The sequence below is a fragment of the Phyllostomus discolor genome, chromosome 5 (genome assembly GCF_004126475.2).
Source record: "Phyllostomus discolor isolate MPI-MPIP mPhyDis1 chromosome 5, mPhyDis1.pri.v3, whole genome shotgun sequence".
Classification (NCBI taxonomy): domain Eukaryota; kingdom Metazoa; phylum Chordata; class Mammalia; order Chiroptera; family Phyllostomidae; genus Phyllostomus; species Phyllostomus discolor.
Genome location: NC_040907.2, coordinates 13,548,416 through 13,555,114, shown reverse-complemented (window position 1 = coordinate 13,555,114; position 6,699 = coordinate 13,548,416).

The window sequence follows — 6,699 nt, the reverse complement described above, 5'->3', positions numbered from 1 at the left end:
AGGGCCTTCCCGCACCCGAGGAGTTTGTTACCTGGGTTGGGACCTAAAAGCAGCTTCAACACAGGGTCAGATTCAAACGTCTGGCCCAAGGCATGGCGCTAAGGAAGCTGTCATGTGCCCCAGATGCCTCTTTGCTTCCCAAAGGAACGAGCATCGCTTCTAGACCAAGCCACTTTCAAAGCTCAAGCAGAATGCTCAGCCACAAGGAGCGTTTTCACCACAGCTCCCTGTTTCTGGGAGGAAAGAGCAAGCTCCCAGCTGACTCCGGGAGGTGGGGTCAGGCCCAAAGGAGCAGACAAGAGGACAACGGTGGAGAGGAACCAGGTTCCGGGATTTGATCCAGATGGGAAGAGTGGGCAAGGACAGGAGTCCTGTTGGAGACAAGAACCAAGACATGACACTGGGTAGGGGGACAAGACCACAGACCTGCCAGCCAGGGTGCACAGGGGGAACCCAGGACAGCAGGCAAAGGCGAGCATTCTCTTCCCTGACCCGTGAGGGCCCCCATCCTTCAGGGGCATGGAGAAGGTCTGTACAACTCCTTCTGGGGCTGGGGACGTGAGATCAGAACCACGTCCGGGTGAAACGGTCACCACTTCAAGCACAGGATTTAGAGTCCTACGATCCCAGGATACTTGTGGTGGCTTTGCTCCTTGGAGCTGGAAGAGACTTGAGAGACAGGAAGTTAAGAAGTTCCAGGCTTCTGGGTAGAGAAAGCGGGCTGCGCCTGAAGCAGGAGAGACTGCAGTTAGACCTGAGGCAGGGAGACCTGACCACCCACGGGACAGCATCCGGGGATGCACTCCCACGGGCAGTTCCTCATCCCTGAGACCGGAATGGAGGAAGACCTGCCCAGACTGGCGAGGCCCAACCAGAAGGACCCGGTTCTCCTGACTCGGGAGCCCCTCCTTCACAGCCAGAGAATCCACAGCGCGTGTACTTGCACCGTCCGTGAATAATAAAATAACAAAAAGCCACCATAAATGTTAAAATGCTTTTCAAGAACTCCGCATTTCCTTCATCACAAATCATCCATCAGCTCTGGAACACTGATTGTACAACCCAGCACCGCCTATGGAGTCTTCCGGCTCCCTCCAAAACAACAAAAACTTGAGCTGAATCTATTCGGACTTTAAAGACAGGAAATGTGGGCTCAGAGGAACACCTCAGCTACGGGCACACACAGCCAACACGGAATGGGGACCCTCTGCAGATCAGCCACCCTGGTGCCTGCCAGGACCAAGGGCAGGAAACGGCCACAGGTGAGAGCCAGAGGGGCATGCCCCGGATTAAGAAAACTTAAGAGACCTGATGACCAAATGGCACAGCGGGACCTTGTTTCAGTCCTGATTAGACAAGCAGCCTGTGAACACACGTTCTTTTTAAACCGTGGGAGACATCGGACTCACATGTTAGCATTCGTTTCATTAGAAGAGATAATAGCACCGTGATTATGTAAGAACACGCCTGTGTCTTTTAGACGGTGGTGGGAATGGTTAGCCACCACTTTTCTGGGGTGGGATTTGGAGGGGAGCCCTGGTTTGTTGTGTCTGCTCATTTCCGAGGTGTAAATACTCCCACCGTGGCTGATTTCAAGCTGACATCACTAGAATCAGAATTAAAAAGAAATGAGCACTACCAGCTCTTAGCAGCCAGAACCGGCTGGCTCCGGCACACCACTGGTTTTAGAGGTCTACACTGAAGTACATGCAGGTGACATGAGGAGCCGGAATGGTTTTGAAATAAACCTGTAAAGAAAAGAGAAACAACAACAACGAAAAAGAGAGTAAATGAAGCAAATGGGTCAAAATACTGATAATTGCTGAGTCTGGATGATGCATACGTGAGGGTTTATTACACTCCAGTTTTCTTAGAAGAATATTGTTATATTTGAACAATTTTATAATAAAAAATTTAAATCTACGATTATCTTATAGGTATGTAGGTGGGAGAGTTTTATTCCCAGAATTCCAGGTGTGCACACTGACTCCTGGATCCCTACCCCAACTCTACAGCCCCCCACCGCCGGGGGTCTGCAGGTGAAGGATGGGAACCACAGGCATTGACACCACACACCGAAATCCACCTCTCAGCCCGTCTGCAGGCCAGAGCCGGGTCTCTTCATGGACCCTGTGCCAGGCTGAGGGCGGAACAGAGAAGAGTGATTCGGGTCCTGATCAGAAGTGCCAGCTGTGCCACCTGCTACCACTGTGAGTTTGGACAACCCCATCACAGATCTCGGAGCCTCCATTTCCTCATTGGCGAACTAAGGTATTGATGATTTACAGTGAGAACTGGGTGCGATATGTGGGCACAGCAGCTGCTGCAGTCCCTGGCACACAGTAGGATGCTCAGGAAACACCGGTTTCCTTGCTGCCCAGACTGCTCTGTCGGGGCGCAGGGACAGGCGTGAGCTGTTACAATGGGTGGAGGTTGCTCCTCCTCACCCGAGAATGCGGCCACCCTGATGCCAAATCTCCCCATTTTTTTCAAGAGGAACTGGGGATCCAGCTTCTTATGTGAATCTCTCAGTCTTGAAATGTTGTCAACAAATTTATATATTGAAACACATTGGGTGGGCCAAGCGAAACCCACTTGCAGACCCCCGGAGTGTGACCTCTGGTTTACACCCAGAGCAAGAGGCAGCACTCACGTCCACTGAAGCCGGACCCCGTGCTGAGCAGCTGAGCAGGCTTCACGCACACACCACCACATTGATCCCTCGCAGTATCTCTTAGAGTCCCCGTCGCACAGATGAGGAAACTGAGGCTCGGAGAGGCGAAGGGATCTGGCAGGGCTGGGAACAAACAGGGGTTTTCCTGGGAACTTGACATTCCACGGTATCCCTGCTCTAAATTCCTCAGAAGGTCTTTGCGGAGCACACGCCAGGCCCAGAGAGGGCAGGGAGCTGCCCAGGGCCCTGCAAACACACGTGCCTGGCTGCGATGGATCAGGTTCCTATCCCCACCTTGGTCAGGGCCCCTAAAGAGTGAGCCCTGTCTGGACAGGCAAGAAGACAGTGGCAGGAGAGGAACCCTCTCCTTTTAGTTCCTTGAACAAAGCATGTATAGGCTTGAGAATGTTCTAGACCCCAAGCCCTCATTTGTCCGCGTCAAAAATTGGGGACGTTGCATGTCCCAGTCCCCAGCGGCCCAGACGCTCCAAGACTGGGCACTGCGAGGCTGGGGCTGGAGACACACCCCCACACGGCTCTGGACCCGCCCACGGAGAGCCGGCGATAATTTAGACCCGCTGCGTGTGATTCTGTCGGACTGCAAACTTGGCCAGGTTTCCCTTCCTTGGTGAAGTTTCCCAAAGTTTTATGAGTAAGAAAGGAGAACCCACTTCAAGTGGGAGCCACTCAGAAAGTTATGGAATTGTTTCCTGCAACCAAGGACTAGGAACTAACCAAGATACGCTCAGATTCCATTATGTGTGGGGGGTGCTCAGTGCGAGAACGGAAAGGGGTGCAGAGAGGAGAGTCCCCATCTCAGGCCTTGGGCACTTACAGTGACTCCCAGGAGCCTGGAAGTTCCCCGGGACCTTCCCCTTCTGGACTCAGACATTAGTCCTTGCATGTGGGAGGCCCCGGTCTATTGAACAGTAGAGGGGGTGACTGACTCATGGCCCGGACCTCCCACATCCCAGCCCTGGCTGTGCCGCTAGCTGTGTGACTGTGGGCAGTCCATTTTACTGCTCTGTGCCTTGGTTTCTCCGTCTGTAAAAGGGGGGCCCTGGTCAATCTGTGCCTGTATTACAGGGTTGGGGAGAGACCTTACAGCACTTTGGAGCAGCGCCCAGGCGTGGACACAGGCAACTGGGAACAATAACAGAATCTACCTCCCAGGCTGTGGCCAGGATTAAAGGAGTTAACATCAAGCAATGCACCTGGAATAGCGGCTGGCACTTCGAAGCACTAGATACTCATTTGTCATTGTGATATGCGATTGCATATGAAAGAGCTTTCAATTGACAACTGAACGTTTTAATTAAGTTGCATTGAAAGCTTCGCCACTGAACTGTTCTTGGAAGTTAGAAGAGCATTTCCTCAAAGAGACTTTCCCATTAAGACTTTCCACTGACTCAGACCGAAGGACTCCTCCTGGTCCTTATCACGATCAGGGCGGGCCTTTCTGGCCTCAGGCCCTCGGTTCCCTCCCTCCCTCCCTCCCTCCCCTGCTCAGCTCATTCCAGCTCCCAGGACTCACGCCCACTGTTTCTCACGTGTCTCCCAGCAGCCCCTAGAGAAGCTGAGCCAGGTAACATCGTCCCCACCTGACGGATACAGACGCCGGAGGTCCAGCAGCTCCCCGAAAGCCGGGGGCGTGTGCTGCGGGACACAGGCTCCAGCCCCAACACCTGAGCCCCCAGCACAGGGCAGCGTGGGGGCCAAGGCCATGGCGCCAGAGTGCTGGACCCACCACTGTCCTTGGGCAAGGCGTCTGAGTCATTTTCTCCCCTGTAAATGGGGAAAATCACAGTGCCTACTCCTGGGATTCGTTGTGAGGGGTGGACGAGTGGCAGCGTGGAAACCACTTAGAGCGACGCCCGGCCCGGGAGGGCTGGCTATTCCAGCAGAGCGAGGCAGCCTGCTCCGCCCGGGGCAGCTCCCCCTCGTGCCCGATCACCCAGCAGGTCTTCCCGTTAGAGTCCCCAGTCGCTCTCAGCAATGCCCTGGTTTGGAAGGAAATTACATGGCCGCCCTAAAATAATCACCTGTTACCATTTAAATTATTGTTATTATTATTACTTTCCACCATACCACACTGAGATTCCAGGAAGCAAATACATTGGCTCAAAATAGTTCAATAACTCAGTGCCACCCTTCCGTGAGAGTGGCCCCTGGCCTGGGACCCCACGCTCCGGCCCTCCTCCAGCGAAGCTCTCAGCACAGACAAAGGACACCAAGAAGCCAAAGGGAGGTGCCCACCTGCAGCCTGTGCCCCTTCCTACAGATCACACTCTGGGTGCCCAGGACCCAGGGATACCTTGACCAGATGGCCAGAACCCGAACGGGTCTCTTGCACAAATCCGTCCCCGCCCCCGCGCCCCCCGCCCAGGGCAGACCGCTCCCCTGGATGCCCGGTCCTGAGCAGCTGCCAGGGAGGAGGGGCAGTGTGTACGGAGCCAGCACAGGCTGGTGGAGCTGTTCACATGTGTGCACACAGGCCCCTTGCAGAGCAGGAAAGACAGAGGTGGGGCCGGAGGGGGCCTCCTCTCCCCGCTCCCCTGTGCTCCAGTGCAGGGTCCGAGGAGCTAGAATTCTACACTTGGAGCTGGCGTTCCAGGCTGTTATGAAAGTGTGCTTGTCAAGGGGGGAGAATAGAACATATTTTATTTCACATTTTGTTAGCTTGATTTATAACTTGCAAATATTTAGACATATGGTATGTGAGCCTCCATCTGTACTCTTGCTCAGCCCCACAAATCCCTGCCACCTTCTGCCCGCTCTTAACACCAAATGTTTACCGAGCCCCTCCTCTGTGCTGAGCTCAGGGACTCTGCGGGGCGGAGGGCACCACCCCGGCACCCAGAGGCAACCGCCTACACTGGTCCGACCTCGGGCTCCTGAGACAGCGAACAGCGCCTGGGTAGTGGGGAGGGCACAGGCCTGCTCCATGGCTCTGTCCCTGTGCCCCAGAGAGGCAGGGCACCTCCATGCCCCTCTCTGGGCCTTAGTTTCTCCATGAGACAAGAGGTCGCTCCAGCTCTGAGTAGCTGTGGGCTGAGACAAGGTGAGGAGGCACACGGAAGCAGATCCGGGACCTGATGAATGGGTTACCTAGGGATGGGCCAGTAACTCTCACCAGTTCCTCATGGTGGGGAACTGAGCACTCCTCACCAGCGAGGCACAGCCCATTCCATTTCATTCATGCCTTCCCCAAACATAGCCAGGCACTGAGCTAGGGGCTAAATCTGCCAGATCTCGGGAGGGTAAATAAAACAAGGGCCCCGAAAGCCAAAACGCAAAGCAAGACTTGGCGAGTGTGCTAAAATTTTAACTTTCTTAAGTTCCTTCCATCCTCACAACCCCACCGGGTCTTCTGTCCATTCCTTGGATGAGGAAACGGAGGCCGAGAGAAGTAAAGGACTTGGTTACCCTGTTGCTTGGGTCTTGCCCAGATCTTATGGCTAGCCAGAACCGAGGTTTCAGATTCCCCCAGTCTCGGGCCACTGTCCCAAGCCGCCCGAAGCTGGGGAGGCCCGGTCCAGCTCCCGGAAAGCTAAGGGAGGTGAGTGCCAGGGAAGGGCTGGGCCAGAGGACGCGCTGGCCGCGAGGCAGGGAGGGGCCTGGCTGGGTGGAGGTGGGGGCGGGTTGGGGGGTCGGGTGCGGTGAAGCAGCGGGAACTCCTGGGTGCGCAGCCTGGGCGCCTGGAGCGCAAGCCGCTGAGTGCGCTCAAGTAGCAGTCGCGCTTGGGTCGGTCCGCTACGGGCGGGCTGGGACGGGGTCGAGCCCCACGGCGCCGGCAGGGGCGAGGCGGGGGCGAGGCGGGGCCGCGAGGGCAACCCTGCAGTGCCCACAGCGGCGGGCTGGGGGAGCTGTGCCCGCCTGTCCCCAAGGCCCGGGCGGGGACCCGGCAGCTGGGTCGCCGCGCCTCTAGCCGGGCCGGGCTAGGCGGCGCGTAGCCAGGCGTGCCTGGAGAGGGCTCAGGCCCCAAATCTTCCCGGGCGCCGGGCGGGGGAGGCCCACAAGAAGCC